We start from the raw sequence: 15,491 nt of genomic DNA on the forward strand, positions 1-15,491 counted from the left end.
ATAGGAAAATGAAACGGAGTAGATAGAATTGAATTCTAAATCACATCTTCATTATTGTACCATTGGTATCTTATGAAAATACACATTCAGAAGTAAAACATCCTATTGGTAAGGAAGGGGTAAATCCAAAAAAACTGAACCAACAACATCTAATGCTGTACCACCATTCATTCATCTCAGCAGCACAAGGGGATCTGTCAGGAAAAAGAAATTGTTTTGCAGCAGGGTCTGCTTGAGATAGACCTGGGCCTGAAGACATCCTGTGGAATTGAGGGAAGCCTGATGATTAATATTCAGTCTCACACCTGTTGCTTCTCTTACTGAACAGGAAAGGAGGATAGTCTGCCCCTTATCATCTACCTGTGCTTTTGACCTTTCGAAAACTTCCCAAATATGGGAAGTTCATTCCTGAAAAGTGGCAAGGTACCAAGCTAACCTTCTTTTCACTGCCTACCTTCAGTATTACAAAACTTAAAGGAGTCTCTGGCTACAACATTTGCCTCTAAAGGTGCTGAGACTGAGCACTCTCTACAGGATAGAGGTTTGGTCAGAGTTCGTGCATGATTTAAGGCTTCATTGAGGAATGTTCCTGTAGTGTTGATCTCGATCAAGGTAAGGTTAACCATCTTGACATGTGCTTCCTGCTAATTGACAAAACTGTCTGCAGACACCTAGAGTTTAGCTATTCGAGTATGCCACATATCCTTAATCGGGGTGTGGATCTCATCTGCTTTGGGGATGTTATCCGAGGTGTGATATGACAACAATTTGGTAAGTTCCATGTAGTAAGGAACTTACTCACATCTCAATCTCACATCTCCTCCAGTTTTTCAACATTCATCCATTCAGAAGGCATCATTGGACACTTCTGTCTCTGTTTTAGGTTGATTGCCAGTCAAAGAGGTACTTCCATTTGTAAACCAGGATTAAAAGGGCCCAAATCCTACCCCACCCTCCCCAAGGATCTTGTCCAGGCTGAAATTGGGGATGATAATGATCAACTCCTTCTAAGCCAGGAACTCTACCTTGGCCAAGTCAATGAGCCCAGTCTAGGGTCCTTTCAGCTGCCCCTCAGTAGCACTGGACTACTTTCTGTCCTCAGTGCAGGCATCCCCTCTCCTACCTCCTTACCCCACTTTGCTCATACTGTTACATAGACCTGAAGGGCTATACCTTGTCCTCTCATTCTGTTAAATTCCCACCCATAATCCTTTAAAGCCCAAATCAAGTGCCATATCCTCCATGAAGACTTCCCTCACCCCTCTAGTCATTAATGGCCTTTACCCCATCAGATCTCATACAGTATTTTATACATATCTTATACACTTGGATTATTTTGTATTATAGTTACATCTTAACCAAACATTCTATCCCTTATAGAGCTATCACAGTAAGTACCTAATAGTTGTCATTTTTAAAAACAATCTGAATGCACTAAACTCTCTGCAGGGAGAGTTAGGAATGTATGCAGATAACTAAAATATAGGAATGTATATACACATATTTTATAGTACTTATGTATAATACAATACTTATGTATTATATGCAGATAACATGTATTCAAATAACTATAATACAAATTAGAATGTGAGATGTGGAGATCAGACAGGCAGACATGCAGTTCAAGAAGGCAGAGATCACTTCTAACTAGACAAATTTAAAAAGGTCTCATGGACGCAGTAGATAGAGCACCGGCCCTGGAGTCAGGAGTATCTGAGTTCAAATCCAGCCTCAGACACTTAACACTTACTAGCTGTGTGACCCTAGGCAAGTCACTTAACCCCAATTGCCTCACTAAAATAAAATATATATATATATATATATATATATATATATATATATATATATATATATAAAAGGTCTCATGGAGGAACTGACATCTTCTTTGAGCTTTGAAGGAAGGAAAGGATTTTAAAGGGGATCAGAGATGTGGAAGTAGATATATGGATGTGCTAAGAAGTAGGAAAGAACAGAATGAGATTTGAGGATAGCTAATATGGCCAGAGTATAGAGGTTATGAAGGAAAATGCTGTGAAATAAGACTGGACAGGCAAATTGGAGGCAAACTATGAAGGGTCTTTAATACCAGAATAAGGAATGTGTATTTTATCCTATAAGCTAATGGTTCTTAAAATGTATTCAGGGGCAGCTAGATGGCGCAGTGGATAGAGCACCGGCCCTGGAGTCAGGAGTACCTGAGTTCAAATCCGGCCTCAGACACTTAACACTTACTAGCTGTGTGACCCTGGGCAAGTCACTTAACCCCATTGCCCTGCAAAAAAAAAAAAAAATTTATTCAGAGGACCCTGAAACACTTTCAGGGAATCTGCAAGTTCAAAACTATTTTCATAATAACATTAAGACATTTTAATTTCTTATATGACAAATATTGATAAATATAATCCACATAAAATCTCTTTGAAGATCCTTAATAATGTTTGAGTATAAAGGAGGAGGAAGAGCCAAAATGGTAGAGAAAAGACAGGGACTTGCTTGAGCTCTCCCAAATTCCCCTCCAAAAATTTTTAATAATGCCTCAAAATGAATTCTGTAGCAACAGACCCACCAAAAGAATAGGGTGAAACAATTTTCCAGCCAAAGACCACCTAGAAGGTTAGCAGGAAAGGTCTATGCACTGGGGAGAGAGTGGAGTATGGTCCAGCACTGGCAATGCCAAAGCAGGACAGCAGCAGGTCTTGGAGGCAATTGAACCAGCAGCATTGGCTTCCAGAGTACTCATCACACAGGTGGTGAGGGGGTCAGACAACTGCTCAGAAGATTACAGGGCTCCTTTTGCTGGCCCTGGGTACAGAGCTCTGTTGCATTACCCATACACAGGTCACAGTCCTGGATCTCAGTCCCAGGGCAAGGGTAAGTATTTAGAACTTGCAGCCTCAGGGAAGCAGGGACATTCATCACAATTCTAGAGTGGAAAAGAGTGTTTGTGGTTACTTACATACCATAGCACAGGTCAAGATAATAGTAAACTCATCTCTCCTTAGATCATACCACCTTGGAAGAACTGAAAACTTACAGGTCCCCCCCCCCCCGAACTAGCTCAAAAACAGCTGCACAAAAAAACCCTGAAGCTTGGGGCAGTGCCCACTCAACCCTGAGAGCGGAACCCAACTTTAACATAAAGTTAAAAGTAAGAAAATAGGTTGGAAAAATGAGCAAACAACAACAAAAAGAACTCTCCTCTCTACCTCCTACTCCCCACCCCCAAATAATCTGACCACAGAAAGTTACTATGATGACAGGGAAGATCAAAACACAAACTCAGAAAAAGACAACAAGGTCAAAACTGCTACATCCTAGCCTCAAAGAGAAGCATGATTTGGTTTCAGACCCAAAAAGAATTCCTGGAAAAAATCTCAAAAAGGATTTAAAAAATCAAATAAGAGAGGTAGAGGAAACATTGGGGAAAAGAAATGAGAGTGATGCAAGAAAATAATGGAAAAAAGTTAAAACCTGGTAAAGGAGGCTCAAAAAAACCCTAAAGAAAATAACACCTTAAAAAACTGAATGGGCCAAATGTAAAAGAAGCACAAAAATCCACTGAAGAGAACTCCTTAAAAAGCAGAATTAGCCAAATGGAAAAATAATTATTTAAAAACTAGAATCAGTTAAGTGGAAGCAGGTGACTTCATGAGACATCACAGAACAAAGTCAAAAGAAGAAAAAAATAAGAGAAAATGTAAAATCTCTCATTGGAAACACAACTGACCTGGAAAGTAGATTGAGGAAAGATAGTTTAAGACTTTTTAGACTACCTGAAAGCCATGATCAAAAAAAGAAACCAGGCATCATCTTTCAAGAAATAATCATGCATCCCCAAAAAGAGAAAAAGACCTATTTGTACAAAAATAATTATAGCAGCTCTTTTTGTGGTGGCTAAGAATTGAAAATCAAAGGAATGCCCATCAATTGGGGAATGGTTAAACAAACTGTGGTATATGATGGTGATGGAATATTATTGTGCTATAAGAATTGACAAACGGGATGACTTTAGAAAGGCCTGGAAAGACACGTATGAAATGATGTATTGTGAAGTGAGCAGAACCAAAAGAACATTGTACACAGAGACAGCAATATTGTTTGATGAAAAACTGTGAATGACTTGACTGTTCTCAACAATACAATGATCTGGGGGCAGCTAGGTGGCACAGTAGATAAAGCATAGGCCCTGAATTCAGGGGGACCTGAGTTCAAATCCGAGCTCAGACACTCACACCCTCATTGCCCCACAAAAAACCAAAACAATACAATGATCCAAGATAATCCCAAAGGACTAATGATGAAATGTACTATCTACTTCCAAAGAAAGAACTGATATTGATAGAACAGACTGAAGCATGCTATTTTTCACTTTCTTTCATTTTTTTCTTTTAATCAAGTTTGCTTATACAAAATGACAAATGTGGTAATATTTCATGTAGTCAAACATGTATAACCCATATCTGATTGTTTACCACCTCAGGGAGCAGGGAGGGGAGGGAGAAAAAGAGGGATAAACATTGGAACCTAAAACCATAAATTAAAATGTTTATTATTTTAAAAAAAGAAAAAGAAATTATCATGGAAAACTGCCCTGATTTCCTAGAACCAGAAAGTAAAGTAGAAATGGAAAGAATCTACCTGTTACCTCCTGAAAGAGCTTCCAAAATGAAAAATCCCAGGAATATTATAGGCAAATTTCACAGCTCCTAAGTCAAGGAGAAAATATTGCAAGCAATCAGAAAGAAACAATTCAAATATTGTGGAGCCATAGTCAATATAATACAAGATTTAGCATCTTCTACATTAAAGGATCAGAGGACTTGAGATATTATGTTCTGAAGGGCAAAGGAGCTAGGATTACAACTAAGAATCACCTACCCAGTGAAACTTTGTAATCTTTCAAAGGAAAAAAAATGAATTTTCAAGAAAATGGAGGAATTTCAAATATTACTGATGAAAATACCAGAGGTGAATAGAAAATTTGACTTTCAACTACAAGACTCAAAAGAAGTATAAAAAGGGAAACAGGAAAGATAAATCATAAGGAATTCAACAAGGTTAAACTGCTTACATTCCGACATGGGAAGATGATACTTGTAACTCCTAAAAACTTTCTCATTATTAGGGAACTTAGAAGGTGTGTATAGAAAGAAGATGTGGATATAAGTTGAATATGATGGGATGATATCTAAAAAAATAAAAGTAAGGGGTGGGGAAGATGAATGCACTGGGAGAAGGGGAAAAGATGGGGTAGAATGGGGGAAATTATCTCATATAAAAGAGGCAAGAAAGAGCTTTTACAGTAGAGGGAAAGATGGGGAGGTGGATGTGTCAATGGAATTGTCTCAGAGAGGGAATAACATACATACTCAGTTGGGTATAGAAATCTATCTTACCCTACAGGAAAGAAGGAGGGGAAAGGGATAAGAAAAAGGAGGGGGGCTAAAGAGGGAAGATTGGGGGAAGTGGTAGCCAGAAGCAAAACATTTTTGCAAATTAAAACAACTCTGAGGGGCAGCTAGATGGCGCAGTGGATAGAGCACCAGCCCTGGATTCAGGAGTACCTGAGTTCAAATCCGGCCTCAGACACTTAATACTTACTAACTGTGTGACCTTGGTCAAGTCACTTAAAGCCAATTGCCCCACAAAAACCAAACAAACAAACAAAAACAACTCTGAGGTACCACCTGACACTAATCAGATTGGCTCATATGACAGAAAAGAAAATGACAAATGTTGGAGGCAATGTGGGAAAACTGAGATACTAAGGAAGGCACTGTTGGTGGAGTTGTGAACTGATTCAGCCATTATAGAGATCTGTTTGGAACTATGCCCAAAGGGCTATAAAATTGTGCATACTCTTTGGCCCAGCAATATCAGTACTAGGTCTGTATCCCAAAAGATTAAAAAACAAAAAAGAAAAGGTCCTATATATACAAAAATAGCCTACTTTGAATACTGGAAAAGAGCTATTCTGTCTCCCCCAAGACTGCTCTCTGCTAAGCATCCCCATTTTCTCCAAATGATCCACGGGTGGCAAGATCCATATTGAGACCCTTCACCATTCTGGCTGAGGTTCTCTGTGCACACTCCTGCTTATTAATATCCTAAAACGGGGAACTCAGAATTGAATGTAATCCTCTAGAGGTAGTTTGACTTAATCACTTGCTTAGACCTGGACACCATGCCTCTCCTAGGAGTTTATCTAGTGCTTGATTTTACAGGCTCACAGCAACCACAGTTTACAGATGAAGTTGCTGAGGACCAGAGAGGTTAAGTGGATTTGCCCAGGGTCAAACAGCTAGTTAATGTCTGAAGCAGAATTTGAACTCAGGTCTTCCTGACTCTAAGTCCAGATTGCTATCTACTACACCACCTAGCTTCCTCTCTTACTGCAGTATGAGCTTGAATTTGTTCTGTCTTTTCTTTTTTGTTCTTTTTTTGTTGTTGTTCTGTCTTTTCAAGTCTGAAAATCACTCTTGGCAGAAACACATAAACACACACACAGACACACACACACTCACACACACACGAGATTCCATTCTTTTTCCCCTTTTGGATAACTGTCACAAAATGTAAAGAATTAAGAAAAACCCAATATGTAAAGAATATACATTACCATCTACTTTGCCACTGTGCTCTAAGAACCATGGGACTTTTCAATCTGACTTACAGCTGAAACCTATATGTGCCGTGCCCTAAAAGTCTTAGTGAAGGGGGGCAGCTAGGTGGCGTAGTGGATAGAGCACAGGCCCCGGAATCAGGAGGACCTGAGTTCAAATCCAGCCCCAGACACTTGACACTTAACTAGCTGTGTGACCTTGGGCAAGTCATTTAACCCCAATTGCCTCACACACAAAAAATGTAATTGGGAAATAGTTAACAAAATAAATTAAAAAAAAAAGTCTTAGTGAAGTTTTAATTTTTTTTTCGGGGCAATGGGGGTTAAGTGACTTGCCCAGGGTCACACAGCTAGTAAGTGTCAAGTGTCTGAGACTGGATTTGAACTCAGGTCCTCCTGAATCCAGGGCCGGTGCTTTATCCACTGTGTCACCTAGCTGCCCCCAGAAGTTTTATTTATTTTTTTTTTTTGGTGAGGCAATTAGGGTTAAGTGACTTGCCCAGGGTCACATAGCTAGTAGGTGTCAAGTATCTGAGGCCAGATTTGAACTCAGGTACTCCTGACTCCAGGGCCAGTGCTCTATCCACTGCGCCATCTAGCTGCCCCAGAAGTTTTAATTTTTAATAGCTTAAAACTATACTAAGATTTTTGGTACATACTCTGTCTTGTTTCCCCCAGTAGAGTGTGAGCTCCTTGACTGGTTTGCTTTTCTGTTTGTATGCCCAGTGCTTAGCTCAGTCATTTGCACATTTATTCAATGTTTTTTCATTTGTTCCTTTATATTTGCCTTTATCGACTCTCCCATTCTTCACGATCTTTCAAAAATCACTGAAATTGGTTCAGCAATCATAGCCATCTGTGTTTCTTATTTTTAATGATTTATTGATGGTTTCTGAGTTGTTGTTGTTGTTTTTTAACATAACTGTCACTTCCCAATAACACACACATATTCACACTAGAACTCTCCCTAACCAATGGAAAATAATTGAGCATAACAAGGTGACAAGCTGACCAGGTCTGACAGTATATACCTTATTCTATAACTATAGTCTACTATCTCTCTGCCAAGATAACAGGGAGGGGGCATATACATATTAAAACATGCTATATGATTATATATTATATGTCCTATCTATAAATATATATATAAACATCAACAGTACTAGGGTGTCAAAATTGGTCTTGTGTTAATCAAAATTCTGATGTGTCTTTTAATCTTACTTTTCTTTGTACCACCGAGGTCACTATATATTTTGTTCTCTTTATTCTGGGTTGGTTTTTTTGTTTTGTTTTGTTTTGTTTTGCCCAGGTCACACATCTAGTAAGTGTTAAGTGTCTGAGGCTGGATTTGAACTCAGGTACTCCTGACTCCAGGGCCAGTGCTCTATCCACTGCGCCATCTAGCTGCCCCTGGGTTGTTTTCTCTGAATCAGTTCATAGGTTGGTTCATAGGTCCACGTTTTTCTTAGTTCTTCATATTCATCATTTCTTAGGGCACAATAAAATCCTCTCATTCATATAACACTATGTTCAACCATTCCTCAATCAATAGGCCACAATTATTTACAGTTTTTGGCTACCATACAAAGTGCTACAATGGGAACTTTCACTCTCTCTTTGAACCCCTTAGGGTATATTTCCAGGAGTTACTTTTCTAAATTTTTCCAAATTGCTCTCCACAATGCTTGAAATAATTCATAGCTCTATCAAGTGTATTCATCTGCCTGCCTTTCTTCTGCCCCTTCCAGCACTGACTTTCCAACACTAATTCTTTCATTACCTTGGAATACAGTTCACCAGGCCCTGGAGGTTCAAACTCATTAAGAGAAGCTAGGTTCTCTTTGACCATCTCCTTTATTTGAGAATTCAACTTCCTGTTAGCAATTTTTATACTGTCCTTTCCAATACAAAATTCATTCTCTTTGGAAGACAAGATGAAAAGCAAAATAAAGATTTAGTAGTTCTATTTTCTCTTTGCCTCATTCACCCAGAGCTAATTTCCCTTATCTGAAGAGATTTTAGAATATAGAACATAGAATGTTAGAAGTGGAAGGGTCTTAAAACATAGAATGTTAGAACTAAAGGGTCTTTTGAGTAGATAATGTCAGAGACAGAAGGGACAAGCCTTCATTTGATTAGAGGAAGACTAGTTCAGAGGATTGATTCTATCTGCCAGTTTAATGGAGGTTGAGAGGACCACGCACATAGTCCTTGTCTTGTACATTTTAGGCACTTAATAGATGTTTGTTATACTAAATTGAATTGGACTGAACCTGAATCCATATTGCTGTTAGGACTGAGACCCCGAGAACAGTTTGACTATGTAGGAGTTAGAAGGGTATGTGGGTGGAGTAGGAGTGTGGCTGTTATCTCTCCTGCCATTGGACTGGGGGTGTGGGTGGGTGATAGCAAGCAGAGGAGGCAATGTGAGCATAGGAGACATAGGCCAGGGATGATTAACGAGAAGCTTCTCTATCTAAGAGCAACACCCTGACTACCTGCAACCTGAGCTTTAGCATTGAAATGTCTCTGCTAACATATTTAGTCTCCCCGTGAAGTTTTTGGCTTTTAAAAAAGAACTACTCATATATGAATAGATGTATTTGTGTATGTACACACACATATATATTACATCTTTGAGATCAAACGTGCATACACACGTATGTATATAATGTATGCATGTGTACATATACATGTGTGTGCAGAGGCACAAACATGTGTATTGTGTACAAGCACAATCGTGTATATACTATGTAACACATCTTTTTCAAAAAAATAATAAACATTTTTATTTATAGTTTTGGGTTCCAATTTTTATCCCTCTCTCCCTCTCTTCCCTCTCCCTCCCTGAAGTGGTAGGTAATCAGAGGTGGGTTATACACGTATGATTATGTCAAACATTACCATATTTGTCATTTTGTATAAGCAAACTTGATTAAAAGAAAAAAACGAAAGAGTGAAAAATAGCATGCTTCAATCTGTTCCATCAATATCAGTTCTTTCTTTGTAAGTGGATAGTATGTTTCATAAGTAGTCCTTTGGGATTGTCTTAGATCATTGTATTGTTGAGAATAGTCAAGTCATTTCCAGTTCTTCATCAAACAATATTACTGTCTCTGTGCCCAATGTTCTCTTGGTTCTGCTTACTTCACAATACATCATTTCACACATGTCTTTCCAGGCCTTTCTGAAGTCATCCTGCTTGTCATTTCTTATAGAACAATAATATTCCATTACTATATACCACAATTTGTTTAGCCATTCCCCAATTGATGGGCATTCCTTTGATTTCCAGTTCTTAGCCACCACAAAAAGAGCTGATAGAAATATTTCTGTACAAATAGTTCTTTTTCTCTTTTTGGGGATATCTTTGGGATATAAACCTAGCAGTGGTATTGCTGGATCAAAGAATATGCACAGTTCTATAGCCCTTTGGGCATAGTTCCAGATTACTCTCCAGAATGGTTGGATCTTTTCACAACTCTACCAACATTGGATTAGTGTCCCAGCTTTTCCACATTATAACACATCTTTGAGATCCAACAAAAGGCAATATATGTATACACACATGTGTGCATAGACATACACACATGTATATGTTTATGTGTGTTTGTGTAAGTACATGTAAGTCACCTCCTTAAGATACATCAAAAAGGCCAAAATATCCCTGCAGACGCATCCAAAAATGTCAGGAGGCCTGGATTCTAGGGCCATGTCTGTCACTAATTCACTATGTACACCTCAGCAAGTCATAAAATGGCTTTAGGATGATATCTGTAAATTGGGTATAATAATCCATGTTATTGTCTACTTTTTAGGGCTGTTGAATTCGTCAAATAAGATATGGTTACTATTATTATGTTCACAATTAAAATATCTTCGACAATTTACAGTTTATGGAACACTTTCCTCACTTTGACAACCCTATGAGGGTTGTCAAGTATAATTATCCCAAATTTATAAATAAGGAAACTGAGACCTAGAAAGAAGTGATTTACCCAAGGTCACACAGGTGGCAGTTGGTAGATGTAAACTTAGGTTTCCTGATGCCAAATGTAGTACACTTTCCATGATAACATGCTGGTATTTCAAACTTATTGAAAACTAGAGTACAGAATTTTCCTAGAATTGAAAGTAAAGCTAGGGGCAGCTAGGTGGCACAGTGGATAGAGCACCGGCCCTGGAGTCAGGAGTACCTGAGTTCAAATCCGGCCTCAGACACTTAACACTTACTAGCTGTGTGACCCTGGGCAAGTCACTTAACCCCAATTGCCTCACTAAAAAAGTTTTTTTTTTTTTTAAAAGCTGAGATAGGCTAAAAGAAACCAAAACTGAATGGGGAATGTATGTGTGTGTATATATGGAAACTGTGAATAACTCTGACATGAGGTTCTGGACTTAGAGGATTATAAATTTAAAGCTTTGAAGAACTTTAGAGACCACCAGTGCTCTCATTTTATAGGAGAGGAAACTGAGGCACAGAGAGGCATTGCTTCTGGATTTCTAAACCATATCAAATCATTATGAAATTCTCTAATGATCTGGTGAAGGAGCAATAGGACATGTATGTGGAGTACAGTGGACCCTGTGCCAGGGACCCTGCTTTAAGGTCACTGGGACCAAAGCCTCTGAATGCTCATCCCTAACGCCTTACCTCCTGGGAATCTGCACAGCCAAGACAGACTAGGGGAAAAGGGACAGTATCTATCCTTAGTGAGGAATGTGAGCTTTAGTATGTTAACCACATGTACCCTGGTCACCTGGGATGAATCCCCACAGGGAAGTGTAACTCTGCTGTTAGAAAGCTGACTGGGAAACCATTGCCCTATAGTAAGAGATCCCAAAGGTCCTTAAATGCCTAGAAAGCTGAAGATTATTGAACAAGTCCCCTTTGGTAGCATCTTCCATGATGACTTCCACCATTCCCAATGCCTCTCACATCACTAATCCTACTAGCAACATAGTTGCCTTCTTTTTGACACATTCTGGTCCATCAGTGTCCTTTCTAAAAGGTGGTTCCCAGGAATGAATACAATGTTCCAGCTGTGTTATGACTGGGGCCAAATACAGCAGGTTTATTGTCTCCCTTGTTCTAAATATTACCCCTTTATGACTGTGATTTGGGCTGCCATGTCACCCTGTTCACTTGTTTCAGTTCCTCGTCTCCCAATCAATGATCAACCCTTTGCATACTGGCTTTAGAATTCATCACTTAACTGAAATTGCTCTCTCTAAGGTTCTGGCAATCTCTTAATTTCTTAATCAAGTGGCCTTTTCCCAGTCTTTAGCTTTCTTTACCTCACTACAATATTTAAAATGTTGATAATTCATATGCATGGAAGTAGACAACCATTGTCATCCATTGTACCCTCTTCCAGGTAGTTCTGTCCTCTCTTGGTTTTCATATGACACCATTCTCTGTCTTGATCTTCTCTTGATCTTTGATCTATTGATATTCTATCCTTCTATTGATCTCATTGCTCTCTTTCAGTCTCCTTTGCTGTACCATGAACCATGTCCTTCCTTCTAACCTTAATGGTATCTCTCCAAGCTCTGCCCTGTGCTCTCATGTGTCTCAGTAATCTTAGTTCAGTTACCATCTATCTCTATACAGATGACAACCATATCTAAATATTCAACTCTGGTCTTTCCTGAGTTTGTGTCACAACACCAACTTGCCTGTTAGCTAACGCCCCATGCCTGTCATAAAGACATCTTAAATCCAACATGCCCAAAATGGAACTCATCATCTTTCTCCCTAAATCTCTTTCTCCTCCTAACTTCCCTGTCTTTGTTAAGGAAACCACTATCCTTCCAATCACCTAATTTTGCCACCTCAGGATCATCCTGAACTCTTTCCATTTCCTCATTTCCCATTTTTCAGTAACCAAGGCTCATTTATTCTACTTCCACAATCTTAATATTCAGGCCCTCATTACCTCTCACCTGTACTATTACAATGGCCTCCTAATTTATGTTCTGGCTTCCCATTTCTTCCACTTCAATGCATCTTCCACAAAACTGCCAAAATAATCTTTCAAAAACAAAATTATTTGAATAAAACAGAGAAAGAGAAGATCAAGGGATTGGGCATGCAACTAAAAAGCTAGAAAAAGAACAAATGAAAAATCCCCAATTAAATACTAAATTGAAATTCTGAAAATCAAAGGGGAGATTAATAAAACTGAGAGTAAGAAAACTATAGAATTAATAAATAAAATTAAGAGCTGGTTTATGAAAATCAATAAAATAGATAAACTTTTGGTTAATTTGATTTAAAAAAAATAAAGAAGAAAACCAAATTACCAGCATCACAAATGAAAGGGATGAATTCACCACCGATGAAGTATCAATTAAAGCAATAATTAGGAGCTATTTTGTCTACCTGTATGCCAATAAATTCGACACTCTAAAGGAAATAGATGAATATTTTCAAGAATATAAATTGCCTAGATTAACAGAAGAGGAAATAAAATACTTTAAATAAGTCCATTTTAGAAAAAAGAAACTGAACAAGCCATTAATGAACTCCCTAAGGAAAAAATCTCCAGGGCCAGATGGGTTTACAAGTAAATTCTACCAAACATTTAAAGAACAATTAATTACAATATTATATAAATTGTTTGGAAAAATAGGTGAAGAAGGACTTCTACCGAATTCCTTTTATGGCACAAGTATGGTGCTGACACCTAAACCAGGAAGAGCAAAACAGAAAGAAAATTATAGACCAATTTCCCTAATGAATATTAATGCAAAATTTTAAAATGAAATATTAACAAGGAGATTACAGCAATATATCACCAGGATAATACACTATGACCAGATGGGATTTATACCAGGAATTCGGGGACTAGTTCAACATTAGGAAAACTATCAACATAATTGACCACATCAATAACAAAACTAACCAAAATCATATGGTTATCTCAATAGATGCAGAAAAAGCTTTTGACGAAATACAGCACCTATTCCTATTAAAAACCACTAAGGAACATAGAAATAAATGGAGCTTTCCATAAAATGATAAGTAGTATGGGGCAGCTAGGTGGTGCAGTGGATAAAGCACAGGCCTTGGATTCAGGAGGACCCGAGTTCAAATCCAGCCTCAGACACTTGACACTTACTAGCTGTGTGACCCCGGGCAAATCACTTAACCCTCATTGCCTCACCAAAACAAACAAACAAACAAAAAAAAGATAAGCAGTAGCCACCTAAAACCATCAGCAAGCATTATATGTAGTGGGGATAACTTAGAGGCATTCCCAGTAAGATCAGGGGTGAAACAGGGATGTCTATTAACACCTGTATTATTCAATATTGTATTAGAAATGTTAGCTTTATCTATTGCCATATGAAAAAATGCTCTAATTCACTATTGATTAGAGAAATGCAAATTAAAACAACTTTGAGGTACCACCTGACAACTATCAGATTGGCTAATATGACAAAAAAAGGAAAATAATAAATGTTGGAGAAGCTGTGGAAAGGACTACTGATGAAACATACTATCCACCTCCAAAGAAAGAACTGATATTGATGGAACAGACTGAAGCATGCTATTTTTCACTTTCATTTTTTCTTTTATTCAAGTTTTCTTATACAAAATGACTAATATGGTAATGTTTTACATAATTATACATATATCTGATTGTTTACTGCCTCAGGAAGGGTGGAGGGGAGAGAGGCAAGGAAGGATAAAAATTGAAACCTCAACCTAAAAATAAAAATGTTTATTACTTTAAAAAAAAGAATATTCTTCCTACTTATAACTGTGAAAGGTAACTGGTCTTATTATCTTCTATTTTTTTATGTTCTGACCTGTAAGTTAAAGTTGCATATACATCTTGAGTTTTTTGTGGTATTTGGTGTAGGATATTTATCTAAACCTGATTTCTGCCAAACTGCTTTCCCGTTTTCCAAGCAACTGTTGTAAAATAATGAGCTCTTTCCTATGTAATTTATATTTGTAGATTTATTGAACACTAGGATATTTAGTTAAATTGTTTTTGATTTTTCAAAAAACATTTTTTAAAAAGAAAAGGATTGAATGGATTGGGGGAAATGAGTCTCTAAGGACGTTCCCAAAATTATGTGACTTTTATTCTGCTTAATAAAGTAAAATGTTATTGATAAAAAAAGTTTCACTATGTCATTCTCCTTCCCCCAACCCCACTCAAGAACCCTTATGGCTCCCCATTGCAACTAAATTTCAGAGATAAAATACAAGCTCCTCAGCTTGGCGTTTTGAGTCCTTCCTAATCTGGCTCCCAGGCTTATTTTACAAATTGCTGCCCTTCACACTCTACATTTTAGATAAACTGAACCACCTGCTGTTCCTTAAACTTAGCTTTTCATTTCTCACCTCCATGCCTTTGTACAATCTGACACTGCCAACAAATGACAATGACACAGTAACCTTTGACAAGCAGACACTAACACAGTCTGTATTTCATTCTCTCTCTCTCTCTCTCTCTCTCTCTTTTTTGGTGAGACAATTGGGGTTAAGTGACTTGCCCAGGTCACACAGCCAGTAAGTGTTAAGTGTCTGAGGCTGGATTTGAACTCAGGTCCTCCTGAATCCAGGGTCGGTGCTCTATTCACTGCGCCATCTAGCTGCCCCCATTCTCTCTTCACTTTAGAGTCCCTAGCTTCATTCAAGGTGCATTTCGTGCACTATCTGCTAGAAAGAAAACCTTTCCTGATCTCCTTGGTCATAAATTTTCTCTCTTTCCTCATTATTAGATGGATAGACAAGATGGATGGATGGGTGGATGGATGGATGGATGGATGGATAGATGGAGAGAGAGAGAGAGAGAGAGAGAGAGAGAGAGAGATTCAATACAATGTAATCTTCTTGAGAGCAGGGACT

At 38.2% G+C, this 15,491-nt stretch overlaps 1 pseudogene; it reads right to left on the reverse strand.

The window, feature by feature from the left end:
- Positions 1–502: 502 nt before the first annotated feature.
- Positions 503–10,336, reverse strand: LOC122752936 (annotated as a pseudogene).
- Between the last annotated feature and the right edge of the window lie 5,155 nt (positions 10,337–15,491).

This window comes from Dromiciops gliroides, chromosome 1 (assembly GCF_019393635.1).
Source record: "Dromiciops gliroides isolate mDroGli1 chromosome 1, mDroGli1.pri, whole genome shotgun sequence".
Classification (NCBI taxonomy): domain Eukaryota; kingdom Metazoa; phylum Chordata; class Mammalia; order Microbiotheria; family Microbiotheriidae; genus Dromiciops; species Dromiciops gliroides.